This window comes from Pygocentrus nattereri, chromosome 17 (genome assembly GCF_015220715.1).
Source record: "Pygocentrus nattereri isolate fPygNat1 chromosome 17, fPygNat1.pri, whole genome shotgun sequence".
In the NCBI taxonomy this organism is placed as follows: Eukaryota; Metazoa; Chordata; class Actinopteri; order Characiformes; family Serrasalmidae; genus Pygocentrus; species Pygocentrus nattereri.
The window spans coordinates 35,316,158-35,336,930 of record NC_051227.1 but is presented as its reverse complement, the minus strand read 5'-3'; the positions used below and the strand labels follow the sequence as shown (position 1 = coordinate 35,336,930).

General features: G+C 40.1%; 1 protein-coding gene across 2 annotated transcripts in view; it reads left to right on the top strand.

Moving 5' to 3' along the window:
• Positions 1-20,773, top strand: part of grik4 (glutamate receptor, ionotropic, kainate 4) — a 598,764-nt gene that overhangs the window by 152,252 nt on the left and 425,739 nt on the right. The window contains exon 3 of one of the 2 annotated variants that reach the window (XM_037546765.1): positions 11,988-12,121. The exons of the other annotated variant lie outside the window; for it this stretch is intronic. The gene's annotated coding sequence lies outside the window, so the exon portion shown is untranslated. The remainder of the gene's footprint in view (positions 1-11,987; positions 12,122-20,773) is intronic. 2 annotated transcript variants of the gene reach the window in all.

Sequence of the window (20,773 nt, the reverse complement as noted above, 5' to 3'; positions counted from 1 at the left end):
AAGTAAATTTAAAAAAAAAAAGATAAGACAATTATAAAAAGATTGAAAAAACAATTATACAGATATACATACATATACATATTCACAGAATGCAGTGATATTAAGCACGTCTTTAGTGGTAGCAGTGATGGGACCAGGGTGTACCCATTTTAATCACAGTCCTGCCCAGTGAAATAGAGAGAGAACTTTTTTTAAATAATACAATTTCATTTGATTTCTGTGAACACAGTCTTTATGCTCTCTGTGCCCCAATCTTCTATTCTCAGCCCTCCAGTCACTTATAACATTGCTGTCGGTTGCTACCGTCTTTGCCTGAAGCAATCAGTTGGTTATCAGCATACCAGTGTTTGAATTAGAAGCTCTACTTGCAGTTAAAAGATGTACCTGGGGACATTTAGAAGACATTTAAAAGTAAGATTTTGTCTTGTAGAGTATGCTCTTTTCTATCCAAAGCCAAATAAAAATGTAAAAAATGTCATCAGTGGTCTGAAAATTTAGTACTTCCATTGCTGTTTTGCTTCAAAGGTTGAAACAGGCTTTGTGTAACGCCGGGGAGCGAGGAGGCGGACGCATGTGCGAAGAGAAGCGAGATTTATTAAGTGCAAATCCATAATCAGGGTCCGAACAGCCCATGGTCAGAGAGCCAATACAGAGAGCAGGAGGGACAGACATGACAAAAATGGAAATGAAACTCCAAAAAGCCAAGAAAAGTCTTCAAACAGTACATACACTTCAAACACAAAGCAGCAAACACAAGGGGCAAACGCAGGGCTTAAATATAAAACAAGGATAACGAGGGACAGGTGGAAAACAGGTGGGAACAATCAGGGGCGGAGTCACAAAACAAGGGGCCAGACTGGGGATCAAAACAAAAGCACATGACAGGACTAAAAGGTAATCAAAAGCAGATGAGGAGACTGGGAGGGGCCAATCGTGACACTTTGTAGAACATCTAACATTAGCTTCACTTTATCAAGTCATCACATGCAAGACATAAATGGCAGTGCGCATTTGCCTCAGTGGATTAGCTTTTTATATTTGCTGTGTTGTTTTTCCTCAACTTTGCACATCTCAGCTTTCTGATTTGATCTCAGTCAAGTTATCTTTTTTGGGTCTGCCTGCTGTGGCAGTATGCTTTAGCCTAGGTTTTAGTTCGTTTTCTTTTTTTGTTTTTTTGTTTTTTTCCCCAGCCGTTTAATTTCAGAATGTGCCTCTGGTGGGCAGACACATGCTTCATATTGTTATACATGTTTTTTATCATCATAGAGGAGAAACGTTGGAATAGGTAGGATGTTGACAGCATGGCTGTCATTAGCTGTAGTCTGTGGTAGGACAGTAGAATGTTTGGAAATTCTATGTACCATGTTGGCTTTTTTTTAACAGATCTACCCAAAAATGTATTTCTGCCTACACCACTTGGTAGGGCAGCTGTGCTATTTGACCAGTAAACTTACAAAGCATGTAAACATATACTAGAATCTAAATCTAAAGAACTAGTACGTAACCTTGGTGTACAAATGGACTCTGATCTCACTTTTAACAGTCATGTCAAAGCTGTCACCAAATCAGCTTTCTATCACCTCAAAAACATCAACAAAATCAGAGATTTTCTGGCTAAAGCAGACCTGGAGAAACTCATCCACGCCTTTGTTTCTAGTAGGATTGATTACTGTAATGGGCTCCTAACTGGACTCCCAAAAAAGTCAATCAAACAGCTTCAGCTGATTCAAAACGCAGCTGCCAGAGTTCTCACTAGGAGTAAAAGAAGGGAGCACATCACTCCTATCCTTAAATCCCTACACTGGATACCAGTATGTTACAGGATAGACTTTAAGGTACTATTACTGGTCTTTAAATGTCGTAATGGTGCAGGACCAGTATATTTATTAGATGTGCTCCAGCAATATGAGCCGGGCAGAACTCTCAGATCATCAGGAACTGGTCAGTTAGTGCAGCCTAAGGTAAAAACTAAACACGGAGAGGTGGCATTTAGCTACTACGCTGCTCTGAAATGGAACCAGTTGACAGAGAGCATCAGAAGAGCCCCAACACTCGACACTTTTAAACCCAGAATGAAAACCTTCATGTTTGAGCCTTTAGCTCAGTTTAATCCACTTTTATCCTGTAACGGCACTCTTATCCTCATTCATTTAACTTCTTTATATCTATTGTTTTAATCATGTTTCTTATTTTTATTCTAATTTTTTATCTCCTTCTTTTAAATTTGATTAACTTCTTTTAAATCTATTGTTTTAATTATGTTTTTAAAATTTTTTAAATTTACATTTTTTTTTTTATTCACATTAATTACATTTTTCTGTATTTTTTCATTTGTAAAGCACTTTGAATGACCGTTGTGTATGAAAGGTGCTATATAAATAAACTTGCCTTGCCTTGCCTTGCCTAGAACAATTGTTTCAGGTATGTTTGTATGTGTGCTTGCAAGGCCTCACATGTGACGTTAATATACGTCTTGAGTGATCAATCTCAGCCGTGCTAGTTACTGGTCAGGGGCTCAAACGACCATATAACTTTGTAATGTGAATCCCCAACAACTGCCTAGTGCTTTGCATAGCTTCTTTCATTGTCTCCTCTTCTATTTATGAGCTAGGTTATTATTCCAGCTTAAACTTCTGTTCCAGCTTGTGCAGTGAACAAAGACTATCAGGACATTTTGACTGACACAAATGCAGTATTATAGCGATATAGTAGATGAAATCCGATCACAAGTAATCTGAGGAAACACATTTGAGGTACGTAGAAAACGGCTCTACGTCTCACTCTTGTGATCAAATCACTTGAGATGGGTGTTCATACCAGGTATGACCTAAGAGCAGTTTAGTGTCATTGCATTTGCCATTTTTTATTACATACACGGTCACAATGCAGCTTTAGGGGTCCAAACACCTAATAAGCTGAGCACAGTGCCTCTTGGGAAATTAAATATATGCATAACACTCAGAGGAACCAAGACGCATAAGGAAAGCGTGTCCTCCCCTCGTCAACACCAGGTGATGTAAACCGTTAAAAATATTTTAAATGCTTAAAGCTGAGGTGAATACATTTGAACAAGTAAAAACAGGGCATGTTTCTCCACGCCCTGGTGCAAGCTGGAGCAGCCTCAAAGGACTGCAGCTTTCCCTCCCCCAATCTCTGTTACAGGGTTAGCACACATCTGCCAGCTGAATCTTTTATAAACTTCACGCACTGCACATTTTTTACTATCAGCCATCGCCTCAGAGGAGCTTCCAGAAGAGTCGTACAGACGTGTAAGACTCAACAGATATACTTAATTGTGATGTAATTTGGCTGGGGGAAGGCAGCTGATGTTCAGGGGAGGTCACAGAAAGAGTCTGTGACCAGTATTGTTCAGTATTAGTCTGTATACTTGCAGTAAATCCCAAAAAAAAAGGAATTTTTATGGAGTTACCATGAAAGACGAAGGTGCGAATTAAAAAAAAAAAACGCTGTGGGTTTGGCAAAGAGATGGGCTTATTTATTCAGATATACTTTTACCTGAGCTCAGCATAATATGAGTTTTCTTCATTTAAATGACTAAGCAGGTATTCAAATAAGTTTGGAATAAAAACAGAAACTTTATTGTTTTAAAAAAAATACTTATTTTGAATTTGATGCCTGAAACACTTCAAAAACGTTGGGAGAGAAGCATATTTACCAGTTTTAACAACACTTTGTAAGCATTTGGGAACTGAAGAGACAGAATGATGTAGTTAAATGTTTTCCCATTCTAGCGTAATATAGGATTTCAGCTGCTGAACAGTTTAGAGTCTCCTTTGTTAAATTTTTCGCAGCATATGTTGCTCCAAAATTTGTATATATCGTTCAGCTTTAATGGTACCTTCACAGATTGTGCAAGTCACCTGTGTCTTGTGCACTAATGCATCCCCATACCATCATGGTTGCTGGCTTTTGAACTTTGTGCCGATAACAAGCTGGATGGTTTCTCTCCTCTTTAGCTCATAGGACACGGAAACCAAGATTTAAAAAATATATATTTTTCAAAACATTTACTGTTTCCGCTTCTGTTCAGTCTATTTTAAATGGGCCCAGAGAAGGCGGCAGTGTTTCTGCATACTACTATATACTATAGTTTGAACTTGCATTTGTTGATGCAGTGATGAACTGTGTTCACAAAGAATGGTTTTCAGAAAGTTCTTCATTTCAACATTTGTCTTTGCACAGATGCAGTAAGGCTTATTTCTTAAAAAAAATAATTCAGATTTTAGGTATTTACAAAGGTTATGGAATGATTTATATAAACCTAAGACATTAATTATGATAGTAATAAACAAAATCTAAACAAAATCAAAATTTATAGTGCGCGTAATACACTCTTAGAAAAAAGGTATGAAACTGCCCTGTTGTCACTGGGGTGGCGCCCTCAAGGGTACATCTCAGTACCTTTAGTCACTGAACATAACTGTACCTTAACCCAGTGAAATTATATGAGAGAAAATTTACATTGTTTGTATCTTGATGAACAAAAAATGTACTTGCACAGTGTATTGGGAGATGGAGGTCCCAAACCGTGACCCCTATATCAACTTATGAAAATAAAACTTAAATTTGCAATTTTTTCAATGTTGTTTTTCAAAGATCATTTTCAAAGCCTGTTTGTTTTATTTTAAAGTGAAATTGAAAGATTTAGATTCATAATGAGTTTAATTTTTAAGTTAAATAACTTTGTTACTCCTACATAGACAGAGCCTTATTTTAGCCGCACCCCTGCATTTTAGACCATGAGGAGTGACTGTATCCCTGTATGGCCTCATGGTGAACAGTTAGACCCCATTGTTTTGAAGTAAATGTGTCACAAAGTCTGAAAAAATTATGCCTGAAACACAAAGTTTATTCATTATTAATCAACAGAACAGTCAGATGAATATCTCCTCTTGTGCTAGTTGTGCACAAAAAATGCATTTTCATTGTTTAATTCATATCAGTATAAAATATTTTCTCATTGTGTTATTTTAGTTTTTTTTAAATGTCTTATAGCAATTAAGTAGCTAAAATAGCGTTTGGATTATTAAAAAAAAAGAAAAGAATTTATTGGATATAAAGGAAAACGTCCTGACACCATAGCTGCTAAACTAATGCTTTCCCTCATTTTTCCCCATGATGTGAAGTTTTCAGCATGCAGACTTGTGGAAATGCCTGTTTTTTCCACTTATTCGCTTATTCAGTTATTCCCTCCTTGTAAGAGTGGATTATCTTCTATCTAATCTCTTCAAAAATCGATCCAGAACACTGAATAACTTTAAATACTTTAAATTTCCAGTATTTTTTAAATAGAATAAATGACGGGTGCTCTCCGATGGGTGATGGGTGCTCTCTGACTTTTGTGCAGTATTGTATTTCATGTGGAAAGATGAATACTGTAATGCATATTGTAATACTATTTTTAATTTAATACTACATTTACATCTCTCCTACAATCATCTCAAGATCTTGAGCTTACTCCTCTCAGTTCCTTTATTTATTGGTGTCTTTTAGTAACATTGAAACTCTGGGATACCAGGCCAGGATATTGCTTCTTACTGAAATGATATGAGGGTTGTAAATAAAGCCCTGTTCCCGTTATATAAGAATATATAGATCATGGACCCACCTTAAAGCTTACCAGAGAGAGGAAGAGGAGGACAGAGAAAGACTGAGAGTGACTACTTACATTGTTGTCAAAGACATTAATATCTGATAGTGCTGGATGAGTTGCGGGGTTCATAGGGCATCATCCCTCTATCTACTCATAATGCCAAGTAATAAGACATTAGGTTCCCTCTTCAGTGGTGAAATCCTGTGTCGGATATTGCCATTTCGTCATCTTTTGCAATTGAACCAGGCAGCTTTGTGAAGCTTATCCCTCTACACAGTCTTTCATATGGACAGATCATTGTCTTGTCAGCTACAGTATTACCCTCAAGATTATAGCCAGCTTTGCTCAGCGTACTATTCATGTGAACTGAATAAGAATGCCGTTTTGCCTTTTAGAGAGCATCTTTTTTCTTTTTTTTACTATGGCCATGCTGTGCTTGTCTTTGCAATATAACACAGAAAAATGAAAGCAGAAAGTGCAAATGTTCAAGATCCGCTAACTAGACTTTGGTATTAAAACGTGACAAAATATTAAAGAGAATCACTGCTTAATGGGAGCCAGTAGGGAGTGAAGCGTGAGGTTGCAGTCTGCAAGCTGAGAAAAACGCCTTTGTTTTACAACTTAAGTTATTCTCCTATTAAGATATGATGACAGGCCATCTGTTTGATTCAGGGCTAGGGCGTTTATTTATGACGCAAGGAAGCGCAGTTTGATCCTTGGTCAATGCGATTTTAATTCATTTTTACTTACTGCAGAGGGTCCTTATCCATTCTGTAGAGACCCCCATCTCAGACACATTTTTCTCCTGTCAAAGATGCCAGTACTCATGACCGATAGACGTCAATTTTCTTTCTGCCCCTGATTACCTGGCTCAGGTGTAATGGGTCTGACTCTCTATCCAGATGTTACATTGCTTATACTGCATCTGTACAAGAAATGCCAAATTTCTTATATAGGTGTAAGGTGTATAAAACCAAGCATCTAGGCATTACATTCACATTTATGGCATTTGGCTGACGCTCTTATCCAGAGCGACTTACAATTTGATTGTTTTACACAGGTAGGCGAAGGTGGTGTTAGGAGTCTTGCCCAAGGACCCTTATTGGCATAGTGTAGGGTGCTTGCCCTGGTTGGGGATTGAACCCCAGTCTACAGTGTAGAAGGCAGAGGTGTTAACTACAGTAAAAAAAAGTTTAAAATATCCAACAAATTTCGTTCCACTTCACGATTGTGTCCCACTTGTTGTTGACTCTTCACAAAAAATGTCAATTTCATATCTTTATGTTTGAAGCCTGAAATGTGGCAAAAGGTTGAAAAGTTCAAGGGGGCTGAATACTTTTGCAACCCACTGTATCCCTACACTATCCCAACCACCAACCTAGGCATGCAGACTGCTTCTACAAACATCTGTGACAGAATGGGTCACCCTCAGGAGCTCAGTGAATTCCAGCATGCTGTTGTGATAGGATGCCACATGTGCAACAAGTACAGTTGTGAAATTTCCTCTCTACTAAATATTCCACAGTCAACTGTCAGTGGGATTATAACAAAGTAGAAGTGATTGGGAACGACAGCAACTCAGCCACGAAGTGGTCGGCCACGTAAAATGACAGAGCGGGATCAGCAGGTGCTGAGGGGCATAGTGCCCAGAGGTAATCAATTTTCTGAGTCAATCGCTACAGACCTCCAAACTTCATGTGGCCTTAAGATTAGCTCAGGAACAGTGTAGTGAGCTTCATGGAATGGGTCTCCAAGGCCGAGCAGATGCATCCAGGCCTTACGTCACCAAGCGCAATGCAAAGTGTTGTATGCAGTGGTGTATAGCGCCACCAATGGACTCTAGAGCAGTGGAGACGTGTTCTCTGGAGTGACGAATCACGCTTCACCATCTTGCAATCCAATGGACAAGTCTGGTTTTGGCGGTACTTGTCTGACTGCATTGTGCCAAGTGTAAAGTTTGGTGGAGGGGGGATTATGGTGTGGTGGTGTTTTTCAGGAGTTGGGCTCGGCCCCTTAGTTTCAGTGAAAGGAACCAAGACCAAGACCAAGATTTTGATGTGTGTGTGTGTGTGTATATATATATATATATATATACACGTGTGTATATGTGTATATGTTGTAAGCAACAGCAATAACCACATCCAAGGCAAATCAGCCAACAAGCTCATGTTTCGAGATGTCCTCTAAAGCCATCTTGGCAGATGAGACCATGGTCCTCTCCCATCTTCAGGTCCCTGGATATGGTAGTGCCCAGTAGCTTAAATGAGTGCTCAGTGAGCCAGTGATGGTGAGGAGGGTAGGGAGGGGGGCTTGTCTCTGTCACTATGGTGTTGAATGCCGAGCTGAAGTCCACAAACAGAAGTCTAGCAAAGGTTCTAGGACTGTCAAGATGTTGTAGAATGAAGTGCAGAGCCAAGTTCATCGACAGACTTGTTAACTCTATATGCAAACTGCAGGGGATCCAGCAGAGGGTTTGTACTGGTCTTCAGGTGGGCTAGGACCAGGCGTTCAAAGACCTTCATGACTACAGAGTTTAGGTCTACTGGCCTGTAGTCATTTAGTCCGTCATTCATTTTTTGGGACTGGAATGATGGTGGCTGTTTTGAAGCATGAGGGAACAGAGCAGGGTTGCAGTGATTTGTTGAAGATGTTGGTGAAATTCCATAATATGTGGTCACAGTAGTGCTTTAGGGTGGATGGAGAGACTAGGTCAGGTTCTGAGGCTTTTCTAACCTTTTGTCTGCTGAAAAGCCTGTGAACGTCCTGCTCATTGATGGTGAGATGAGCAGGTGGCAAAGAGAGAGCCAGGGTGAGGTAGGAGAGTGAATAACTGGGAGACAGGCTGAAGAACGTCTTTGTGCGTTCAGACCTGCAACAGAACTCATTTAGGTCATTGATAATGGTGGTTGGTTAGGAGTCTTTCTCACCATTTGATAATCTCTGGAAGGCCCTTCCAGACTGATGCTGGGTTTTTTGCAGCAATATGGCATTCCAGCTTTTTCCAGCACAGGTGACAGGCTGCCTGTATTTGGGCCTTTCTTTAGTTAGGTTTGTGCTGTTAAGTCTCTCAGAATGATGAGTAATGTGTCCGGATTCATTCTTTCTGCTTTCTTTATCTGATCGGCCCTCAGTTTCTGTATGTCAGTCCTGCAACAGCGCAGAGGAGTGAGCAGAATGAAAGAGGAAAACTCTCTAGGAGAGTAGAACAGCTTGCAGTTGATGAAAAGTAACTCTAGATGAGGAGTGCATGACATCTTTACACCAGCGTTCGTTGATGTAGAAGCAGATTCCTCCTCCTCTGGGTTTGCTTCTGAGCTCCGCTTCTATGTCTGCTATGTGCAGCTGGAAGCCAGGGAGGTGCAGCGTGCTGTCTGAGGTCAGATCAGACTGTCAGGTCTCCATGAAGCAGAGGGCAGATAATCTACAATGTTGTTGCACAGTGTGCTAATGGCACTAGAGCTGGGGCTGGAGAAGTACTGGAGTTGATTGCTGCTAATCATTTGCAAACTTTGGTGTTCAAACAGTACATAACAAACAGAATGTGCACTTTCCTACAATGCATTGCCACTTCTCCACAAGGCACATCTCAGTTTTCCATTATGATATAATTTGACAATGCATCACCATGCATTACACTTCTGTGTCATCACTTCATTTAGCTTTATGTTATCATTATACTCTGTAAAAAAAGGTACCACAAAGGGTTCTTTGAGAACAGGGGTGCCCAAACGTATTGCCTTAGGGGGCTTAAACATTATGTTTGTGATTGGCCAAAGGGCTGTAAAAGAACTATATAGCAATATAGGCTTATGTTTTCTTTTACATCGCCTGTATATGTGTAAATTCTTTATCTCCAGTGCTTTCTTAAATTGCCTTTAAACTCTGTGAAAAGAAATTCTACATGCAGTGGTCTCTAAATCTCCTCCTGTGCGCCGTCTGTTAAGCTGAATTAGCTCATAACTGCTGCATATGTGTTGTTATATCTTAAATTGGAGCCAAAATGACAATAGTGTGGTGTCAAGGGTTACAGATTTGAACATTAAATATCTTGTCTTTGTTGTGTATTCAGTTGATTATAGGTTGAAAAGGATTTGCAAATCATTGCATTCTGTTTTTATTTATGTTTTACACAATGTCCCAACTTCACTGGAATTGGGGTTGTATATTTGTGCATTAAAATATGCAGATGTGTGTTCTCTATCAAGAATAACTTTCACTGAGAAATTCAGTGAAAAAGCTGTTTGATCAGGGTGCCCAAATATTTGCATATATATATATATATATATATATATATATATATATATATATATATATATATATATATATACAAAAAAAAGTTGGACAACTTTCTGCTTAATGAACCTAAAACCTAAACTTAATGTAAAGATTCTATACCAGTTTCTCCTAGAACCTGTACATCATGTTATTCTTTAAACTTTTAATGAGTTCTTTCTTCACACACCATTTATAAAAATGGCTCTTCAAAGGCTATTTAAGGAACCAAAATTGGTTCTTTTCTGGCGCAGCCTGAAGACCACTTTTTGGCACCTTTATTTTTAAGTGTTGTACCCTCACTCACGAATCCCTCTTTAATGGAAAAAGTAAAGGTGCCACTTAGAACCTTTTAAAGATCAAAGAACCAGTTCTGTAAATGCGATGTATGAGTGTTACGAACCTTTTTCATGTGTAAAGTACTTCCACTTAGTGTGAAAGTTCTATACCAATGAAAGGTTTTCATAGTACTGCACATCCAGGCAAAGAACCATTTAGGAAGCTTTATTTTAACAAGTGTTGTTTTTGTCTTTCTTTGTTTGATTAATACTTTTAAAGCCGTTATATCATTGTGTTTGCAGCCTGCTGTCATATCCTCTCTATGACTGGCCTCTATATTTCATGCAATACAAGTTCTCGTAAAATTTTCCTCAACACATCAAATTTCGTCATGTGTCATCACTTCCTCCTGGGTTCGTGTGAGTGTTTTCAACCCATTTTATGTTCTCGTGTGGATAGAGATATTTTTTAGATGCTACTGGCATAAACAGGGATTTCTATGAATGCACAGAGGGAGATATGTGGTTTTGGAAATCTTAATGTGTGAATGAGGCCCTAAAAAGTGTGGCCTGGACGAGTGTTTATGCATCTTATCTAGAGGTGGAAATATTTCCTTTGGTTCCCACAGCATCTTCTTAGAAAACATAGAACACATGCTTTGATTTGCCTACCAAGCTATTTATAAATGAGTTAATTGATTAGCTTTCTTTTTTATTTTGGCATGACAGGTCTATTTTAGTTGATGTAATTAATTGACATGCGTGGCTTAGCTTGTACTATAGTACATCTGTAATGGAGCTTGTAATTCTTGTGTGTTCATATAACATTAAAGTGACATTTGACCTTTCTCTTTCTCATTATATGAACATACTTCATTCATGTGTTCTAAATCTCAGTCACCAGTGGCAGTATATTTCTTTAATGTGTACAGTTATATTCAACACTTAGTAATAGTTTCATTATTGGCTTAATTTAATTGACATAATAAATGATGCCTTCAATCAATTTGTATGCCATTTATTGTAATTACACTTGCGGATTAGAGTTTGTCATTATATCTTAATGTGCATTTGTTGTGTGTTCTTACTTCATGCTGTGGGATGTTACAAGTGCTCTGATTCTCACCTACCAATGACTGTACATTTAATCTTGGTATACACTAAGGTGCTCACACTTGGAGGAGACCCAAGGATTGCAGACTGCTTAAATAAGGCCATATTCAATGAATAAACCATTCAGCCCAGACCTCCATCAATGCTGTAAAAGTTGGGACCCTGCTTAATTAGCCTTTACCTGCTCTGATATGCTGTCAGCTCTTACACAGTTAAATGAGAAATACTGTGTTAAATTTCAAATCTCAGTGTTTTTTCCCGGTCTTGTTTTGGTAGCTACAGTGAAGTAGGGTGGTTGGTTAGTTGGTGGTTGTCCTCTTTATAGGAAAGTCTCAGGGACATCTCTAACCTGTAACTAGGCTCCCCCTTTAAAAGATATCCTGGCTTTGTCACTGGTGTCCACAATAGGAAGCAAAACTTTGTGTCTTATGAGAAGACAGTTTTTAACAGTGCTGGTCTCAGACATGGTAATTGTACCCCACTATCAGGAAAGATGCTGGAGGCAAGATTGACAGTGGCAGCAAGCATTTTCCCTTCATTTTCTCTCACAAAACCCAAACAAAATCACACCAAACCAAAAGGTGGCCACACTGCTGTGGCTCCTACACTAGACTTTTCAGTCCTTTTCTCAAAACTGGGCTTTTCAGCTTGTCAATCGGTTTCATGTTGCTGCTCATCCCTCTCCTTTCCTTCTACGCTCCTTTTTAAAGGTGCCAACCCTGATCAGCACCAGCTGGCTCTCGTGAAGGGCAGCATGAGCACCTGAGCTGAGAGGAAAAGAGAGCTTGTTGCTTTGCCTCCCCGTCACCACCCCAGCGCCACGGCTCCGCCACCAGGATAAAAGGTGAGGCATAGTAAAGAGGCCTTGCTGCGGGACTGGAGGCGGTACCCAGTAGGACCCTCCTTCATGGTTATCATGCTCTAAGCTTATCATGCTCTAAGTCCCCCCCCCCCCCCCCTTTACTATGTATGTACATTAATAGTTTGTCATTGTTACTATGACAACCAAGGTGGATATGCAGACCATATTTTCAGTCTCATCATACAAATTGGATTTGGTCACTTATAATTTGCAACGTGGACGATCTGTCAAAACAAAACAAAATAAAAACAATTTAACAGGATGCTTTATTCGAAATAAAAGTGAAACTATCACTATATCCATTATAAACATGCTTGCTCACCCCTTGAAGTGCTGCCACGGTGGTCTCTAGGGAGAGATTTCTTGGTTTAAAACCCTCCCTTCTGAGGATGTGTCTTGAAGCTAGATGTAAATTTTGAAAGATTACAACTGCTTTGTGGATACTTGTGGGTACTTGAGAGGCAGATAAGTCTCTCTACAATGAATCATTTCACACCGAAACATGCTGAATGATTTGGCTTACACCTTATTTAAATTATGCAGAGCTTTTGAAAAACTGCGAAGTTGGTGGAAATCCTCTTTAGGTTTCAGGAGGGAGGAATGGAATACTGGACACTTTGGTGGCTCCTGGGCCTTTAAAGGAGAGGTATAAAGTTGATGAGCCACACCATGAAGGTATGGGAAAGAGTTGTTGAAGCAAGGCTAAGGCGAGAGGTTCAGATCAGTGAGCAGCAGTTTGGTTTCATGCCCAGAAAGAGTACCACAGATGCAATTTTTGCATTGAGAGTGTAGAGAGGGTAGAGAAGTACAGAGAAGGTCAGAAGGAGCTACCTTGTGTCTTTGTGGATCTAGAGAAGGCATATGATAGGGTGCCAAGAGAGGAACGGTGGTACTGTATGAGGAAGTCAGGTGTAGCTAAAAAGTATGTTAGGGTGGTGCAGGACATGTATGAGGATAGTGAGACAGTGGTGAGGTGTGCAGTGACAAATGGTTTCAAGGTGAAGGTAGGGTTACATCAGGGATCAGCTTTGAGCCCCTTCTTGTTTGCAATGGTGATGGAAAGGTTGACAGATGAGGTCAGGCAGGAGGCTCCATGGACCATGATGTTTGTAGATGACATTGTAATCTGTGGTGAGAGTAGAGAGCAGGTGGAAGAGAATCTGGAGAGGTGGAGGTTTGCACTGGAGAGGAGAGGAATGAAGGTCGGTAGAGATAAGACGGAATACATGTGTGTGAATGAGAGGGAGGCAGGTGGAAAGGTGAAGTTGCAAGGAGTAGAGGTCGTAAAGGTGGATGACTTCAAATATCTTGGGTCAACCATCCAGAGCAATGGACAGTGTAGAAAAGAGGTGAAGAAGAGGCTGCAGGCAGGATGGAGTTGGTGGAGACAGGTGTCAGGGCTGATGTGTGACAGAAGGATAGCAGCAAGAGTGAAAGGGAAGGTTTACAAGACAGTAGTGCGTCCTGCTATGATGTACGGTTTGGAGACTGTGGCTCTGTCTAAATGACAGGAGGCTGAGCTGGAGGTGGCGGAGATGAAGATGCTGAGATTTTTGTTGGGAGTGACAAGGATGGACAAGATTAGAAATGAGCAGATCAGAGGGACAGTGAAGGTGGAGCAGTTTGGAGATAAAGCCAGAGAGGCCAGGTTGAGATGGTTTGGACATGTGTTGAGGAGGAATAGTGGATATATTGGGCAGAGAATGTTGGAGATGGAGCTGCTGGGTAGAAGGAGAAGAGGTAGACCTCAGAGAAGGTTTATGGATGTAGTGAAGGTGGACATGGAGATGGTTGGTGTGAAAGTAGAGGAGGCAGTGGATAGGGCAAGATGGAGGCAGATGATCCGCTGTGGCGACCCCTAAAGGGAGCAGCCGAAAGAAGAAGAAGATTATCACAAGTGTGACTGATCAAATCGCCTTAGAACACAGTGTGGGCATGTTGGTGCAGGTATGCAGCTGAGAGAGTGGATTGGTCCTAGTTAAAGGGAATGCTTTTACTGAAATTAAGTTTCTTGGGGCAGTAGAGCGGGTCATCCTGTTTATCCTAGTGTGAAGCCAAGCCCTGTATGCATGCCAGCCTGCTTTACTCCAGCACCCTTAACTTGTTCTCATCTGTTAGATAAGTCGTTTTTCTTCAATAGTCCTATTTCTCCTGGGTCTGAGCCTAGAACACTTCTGAGCAGCCTTTGTCTGCTACACACTGCACAACCACAACTCTGCTGCCAAATGGAAATTATGATTTGCTTCTGGATTGAGAAAGTAGTAGCATAGCCATTGGAGCTGTCAGATGGAATCAGAAATCAAGTTTAAATTGTCCCCTGATTTGATTGTGAAATATTCAAATCTATTCAAATGTATTTAAATCTATTAATTAGCAGTAAAAAAAAAACTTATTTTGCAAGGAAAATAGGAAGATACCTAACTGCAGTAAGTGTCAGATTTCTAAGTCAGTATTTTTTCTCTTTAATCCACCAGGGGGCGCTCTGCACAATATACCAAGCGGTCCCAGATGCGCACAGTTTTTAAACTAGTGATTCTCATACTGGGGGTCATGACTTGCGAGATGGCCATTAAAAAAGTTATATATAGACAGTTTTAGTGAAAGTCTGAAACTGGAGCGGGCAGCTGCAGTAGCGCCGTAGCAGCTTAGCCACATAGTTAAAGTAGCTGCACTACTTTAATTTGATGAGGGGCAGAAGAGCAGAGCAAACAGTGTTTTTGAACAGGTGACCTAAAAATTAAAAATAACAGTCTTGTTTTTTTTCTGTCTGTGACCAGCTAAGTGACTATATTTGTACATAATGAAGCTTTTTAAGCCATGCGTGAAACTCAGCATGAAGTTTGACTGAATTAATATCCTACTGCTCTGGACTGCTCACCAGTATCATTTGATTTATTCTTGGAAATAAATGCAGCTGAGAGGGCAGTAATAAACATGTTTGGACTGCACCTGACGGCAAATGTTTTCACCTTCCATTAGAGCCATAATTTCTGAATTAAGGCCGTACTTCTGCGTATCATCAGAGTATTGTGGGCTTTGTTACTTAAAACAGATTTTTTTTGGCCTGTGTTAAACTCAGAACATTCCAAATCTGATGCCTGAAACATGATTCTTTTTTGTTTTTAAATAATTTTTTGATCCCACAAACGGGGAAATTCCACCTCCTCCACCCTATCCACATCCTATCCTCTTGCTCAAGGACACCTCAGTCATGGACTGTCGGCCCTGGGGATCGACCAGATCCCTAACCTCCAGCCCACGACTGCCCCCTACAAAATACACTCTAAAAAGTTGGGACAGGAGCTTTTATACTACTGTGTTACATCAACTGTCCTTATAACAACACTTAATAATCATTTAGGGACGGACACAAACTGATCATGTTTTGAGCAGAGCTTTCTCTAATTTTTTCATTATATCAGTCTTCAGTTGTACAACCATCTGTTGCATCAAAATGAGTGTTTTTCAGCATTAATGGCATTATTATAACCCAGTGCCATGACAGACCCTGGCTTTTGTACTTTGGGCAAAACAATCTGAAAGTTTGATACATTTGTACGTTTGTACTGTGCATCTGTCCATTTCACGTGAACTCAAACCCAGAGAAGTTGGCAGTGTTTCTATATGTTATAGGCATATTTACACTGGGTATAATGCAGCCTTAACTCGCATTTGCGGGCGCAGTGATGAACAGTGTTTATTGAAAATGGTTTGTTGAACCCTGCGATGGACTGGCGACCTGTCCAGGGTGTATCCTGCCTTCTGCCCGAAGACTGCTGGGATAGGCTCCAGCAGCCCCCCCCCGCGACCCTGACGGAGAAGCGGCTTAGAAAATGGATGGATGGATGGATGGATGGATGGATGGATGGATGGATGGATGGATGGATGGATGGATGGATGGATGGTTTGTCGAAGTTTTCTTGAGCACATGTGGTGAAAGCTACTGGTTTTTAATGCAGTGGTATCTCAGGAATTGAAGGTCACATGTTTATTTTCTCCAGGTTCCTGGAATCGTTTGATGATATTATGCACTATAGAGGGTGAAATACCTAAACACCTTGCTGTCATTCATTATTTTTAAACTGTAGGATTTTTACTGATGCATTTTTTTTTGCAAAACCTTTGCTCACCCTCTCTCTTCTTCTAGATGCTCCATTTATATTCAAGCACGTTTGCATCACCTGTTTTTGGAATCTTTCACAATGTTCTCAGTCTTAAATTGCTCCTGTCCAAGCTTCTTTTGAATGTTTTGCAGACATCAACATCATAACGATTGATTTAATAAAACAGTCATGTTTCTAAAGTAACCTTTCATATCTTGTCTTTGTACTGTTTCCGTTTAAATACAGGTCAGTGTGGATTTACATTACACTCATTGTGTTTCACATTCTGTCACAGCTTTTTTGGGATTAAAGTTTGTGGATTAAGATGTGAGTTTCTGATGTTGTCTGCACTGATTGACAGTCATGTCTGTCAGTAGAGCACTATTAAACTTTTTTATTTTACGTTATTGGAGCACAAATGTAAAATCTGAAATATAAAAGTTAATTAGTATTATTAATTAGCTTTTTAGCTGGGTATCTGCTATAAAATAGTTTTATAGTACAAGCTGTAATCTAGAGTGCTTGGCGCTGCCTACACACAGCACATTGCACTACAAGTTAAGTGCTGTGGTGCCGCTTTGAATCACACCGCCTCTTTCTTAATAAGAATTAATTGGTTTTCGGATCCTGGGGACCCTCTTCCATGCTCAGTTTCATGTTTTCCTCTAGCACACCTGTTTCAACTCATCAGCTAATTACCAAGCCCTTCATGAATTCAGTGAGGTGTGTTAGAGGAGGAACAACATGAAACAGTACAGGATGGAGGACCTCAGGACAACACTGACAAAAATCTGCTTTAAACCTTTAGTTTATGTAAGGTTTGTTTAGACCAGCTCTGCAGCGACTCATCAAAGCCCATGTTTGACTGGGCCAAGTGCATCAGAATAAAGAGTTAACAATAAAGCCGTCATTTGCATTTCTGAGAGCCGGGTCCACGTGTGTAACGTTCAGTAGTTCTGCTTTGCCTTTGATTCTGATCAAAAGATGTGAGAAGCAGCAAACCAACTGCAGACAGACTGAAAAATATACAATTATAACACTACCATTAGCTGATGACTTTCTGATCTGAGCTGGGCCTTACAAAGCTCCGTGCTAGAGGCTGGACTCATACGAGACATTAATTGGCTAGCTAGCCATCAGCCATTGTTCTGATTATGGCACATCTTTGTTCATAGACCAGTAGCTGACTGATGGCATCCTTAGGCCAGGCAAGACTGCTGTTGGTGTGGTGGTGATAAGGGTGGGTGATATGTCAAAAATATAATATCACAAAACTTCAAGACCTCACAATAGCGTTTTTTTTTTTTTCTCATTTAATTTAAAGCTGGAACAGACAAAAAAGAACCAGCAGTTTAAAAAAATGCTGAGAAAAATAGTGTAATGATTTTTATTGAACTTTTCACATACTGCGCTGCGCTGAATCCAATAAAACAGGACTAATAATGATCTCTTTGTATTGAAACTTCAGTGTTCGTAACTAACTATATCCATTTCTGTTGTAATTTGTCACAATAACAAGAAATCATAACCACAGTGTGAACCCAAGTCGGATTCGAAATCCCAATTAGACTGACGCAGGGCTCATATGTGAACAGAAGCCGATACATTACTGGAAAAGAAAGTGGCGTCTTACGATGGCGATGTGCTTTCTGATGTGCTAACATACCACATGAGAAAAGGAGTAAAAATCTGTTCCTTGTGCGTCTGTGGTTGGTTGCTCTGAGCAAACGCGATGCAGAACATTTCTATGATGCTTTTCTTTACAGGTGAGTTTTCACCTTGATCAGATAATTGCAGGACTGTATTTTGGGAAAAGGAATCAAGGCAAAAAGCCAAACTTGCCACAAAAGGAAAACTTAAATCTTCAGAGCAGAGATGTCAGAATTGTCCCTTATTAGCCAGACATGCTTAAGTGAAAGGTGCAAAGCTGAAGGAAATACAGGGCAGCAAACACTTCAGACTACAGACCTTCGTCCGTGCTACACTAAGACAACATCAGAAGCAAATAAACACAAAACTTCAAGGCTTAGTCACACCTAGATCCAATCTGTGGCCTGTCCTACTAACTAGTCTGTTTGGCCCTTAGTTTTAGTGTCTGAGTCTGTTTGTTGACTTGTTTTTTGACCTGTGCAGGCTTCTTTACAGTCGTCTTAGAATGAAGATCCCATTTTTTAGATTTCTGTGACTATTTTATAGATGAGATAGAAATAAAAGGGCTGTTAGCCTTTCATTCTGAGGACATCACATCCTGTTTAACAGACCTTGCATCATGGTAAAATAGCATTTAAGAGCTGCAAGTGTGATTGATGCCAGTGAAGTCCAAACACTAGTGGTAAAGGTGTGCCAGTAATGTGTGTTCTTAGTGTGAAAATGCCACGTCTTGTTTACTGACTTGTCTGCTACTGTGTAAACACAGGCTTCCAAATCCCTTGGGAAATGTTGTTTTGTTCCACTATGCACTAAATGTGGGCATACACTACAGGACCTCTCAACTATGTGTAAATCAGTGAGCATTGTATATATAACAAGAGTCTTTTATAGAATTTCTTGTTTTTCTTGCGCACACTAGGCAAAGAGAAGGTGCCACACACAAGTTTCCACAAGAAAGCACTCAAAACCGTAAATCTCACTGTTACTGTGTGACACAAATAAAGCTAAACCGGAGCTGACTTGTGCTGTTCTGCACATAAAAGAAGTGCAGCAGAAATGCAAACCATGAATGAATACAGGGATGGGCTAATTAGGGGTGCTGAGGGGGCTGCAGCACTCCCATATTTCAGAATAGATTAACTGCAGCTGGTAAAAACAGTGGAAAACAAAACTTTCAAATATTTTGAGCACAGGAAAGACCCATGTGTGCTTTTTGTAGGGTACAGTTTTATTGTATTTCAATTTTATTTATATATGTTCAAAGTCTGGAATAGCCACGCGCTGTTAACTCTGCATTTTAGACTGAAGCGATTCCAACTGTTGGTCAATTTGCTTTCAAAACTAAACATTTTCAACCCAGTAATTATCTCCCTTTCTCAAATAATCTCACTCTGCATCTGTGCAGGTATCTTGACTATGGCTGTGACCCAAGCAGTTTCCTGCCTTTTATCAACAATCTGATTGGTCAGTGCTCAGCTTTGTCCAGCATGAAAGAGCAGAGGACAGCCCAGTGTGCATCAGCTGTGGTTGCCGTCAGTTATAATATTTTTGTCAGTTATATGTGCACCTTGTCATGTCTTTACAAACAATTCAAATGAAAACGAGGGGAAAAAAACAGTATTTAGCATAACGTGATGGTGCTTGTCACAAATATGCTGCTAAAAATTTCAGCACCACTAACTTAAAACACCTTCTTACTCTTTACTACAAACTAGCACACTGACTTGACATTAAGTCAGTAAGTTACCTTGAGGGGCTGCTAATACAGCATAAACACTGAGCTGCTCCTCAGTCTACATGGTTGGCTGCATGTACAGTGTGCATATGCATCTTTAGGCTTTGTTTTCTCTTGGCTCTCTGATTGGCTTTGGTCTGAATGATCTTTTCAGTTTCATCACTGACCGTCTCTGAACATTTTCACCCATGAAAGCCAAACATGAAAACATCAGAAGGCCTCTGATCACTCCAGAGCTAGAGCGGAGGGCCAAAGACTGACTGGTTTACACTCTCACACTACCAGATCATCCTCCTGTCAAGTCCGTCTGATCGTGGTCCCAATGTGGAATTTCCAATTGGAAACATTGGTTGGCAGGAGGACAAAATCAGGTAAAAAAAAAAACGTGTTCGCTCAGATTAAGTTCCTCTTCATCTCGTCCCTTTATGGGTCCTAATGCTGACATACTAGAAACCAAGAAATGGTTTCATGCACTGTTTAATGTAAAACTAGTACTGGAATTATCTGTTATTGGTACCCAATATTGGCCCTCTGAATATGTGTAAATGCATTGGTATTGGAGCTACTGGAGATACTGGAGCGCATGGTATGTTGTGAAACTTTACCAGTATCAAATTCTTTTATTTAAAAAAAAACATTTGGACACTAGAATGGGACATTTCCTTCCATTCTATGGAAATAATAGCACCAACTTCTTCCTATTGTTCTCTATAGCAAGAAGACTGTCTGGGTTTATAGACAGTCCAGGTGCTGTTTAGCTACAGATTCTTATAAATGATGGACTGACTATATGACCATCATGGTCATATTAAAGCGCAACAGTAGGTAATAAAGGGTAACCCTGTTTATGGAGGCACAGCAGGCACATTTACAGTTGCAACTCTAATTTCTCACCTGAACAGCGCTGAAAAACTGCTCCAAGGAGGAATGAATGGAGGTCTTATATGATTTATAATGTTTCAGCGTAGCAGAAGCACACGCGCTCTCTGCTGGCAGGAGTAGATGTCAGTAACGCTAATCCGGTGTAATAATTTGATGATCCAGGCTGTTATGCCGCTGTCAAAGAAAAAAGGTATTAAGCAGCTTTATTACACTATCATTAGCTGTCGTAATCCTGCCTGTTGGGCTGAAAAGAGACCAAACTGG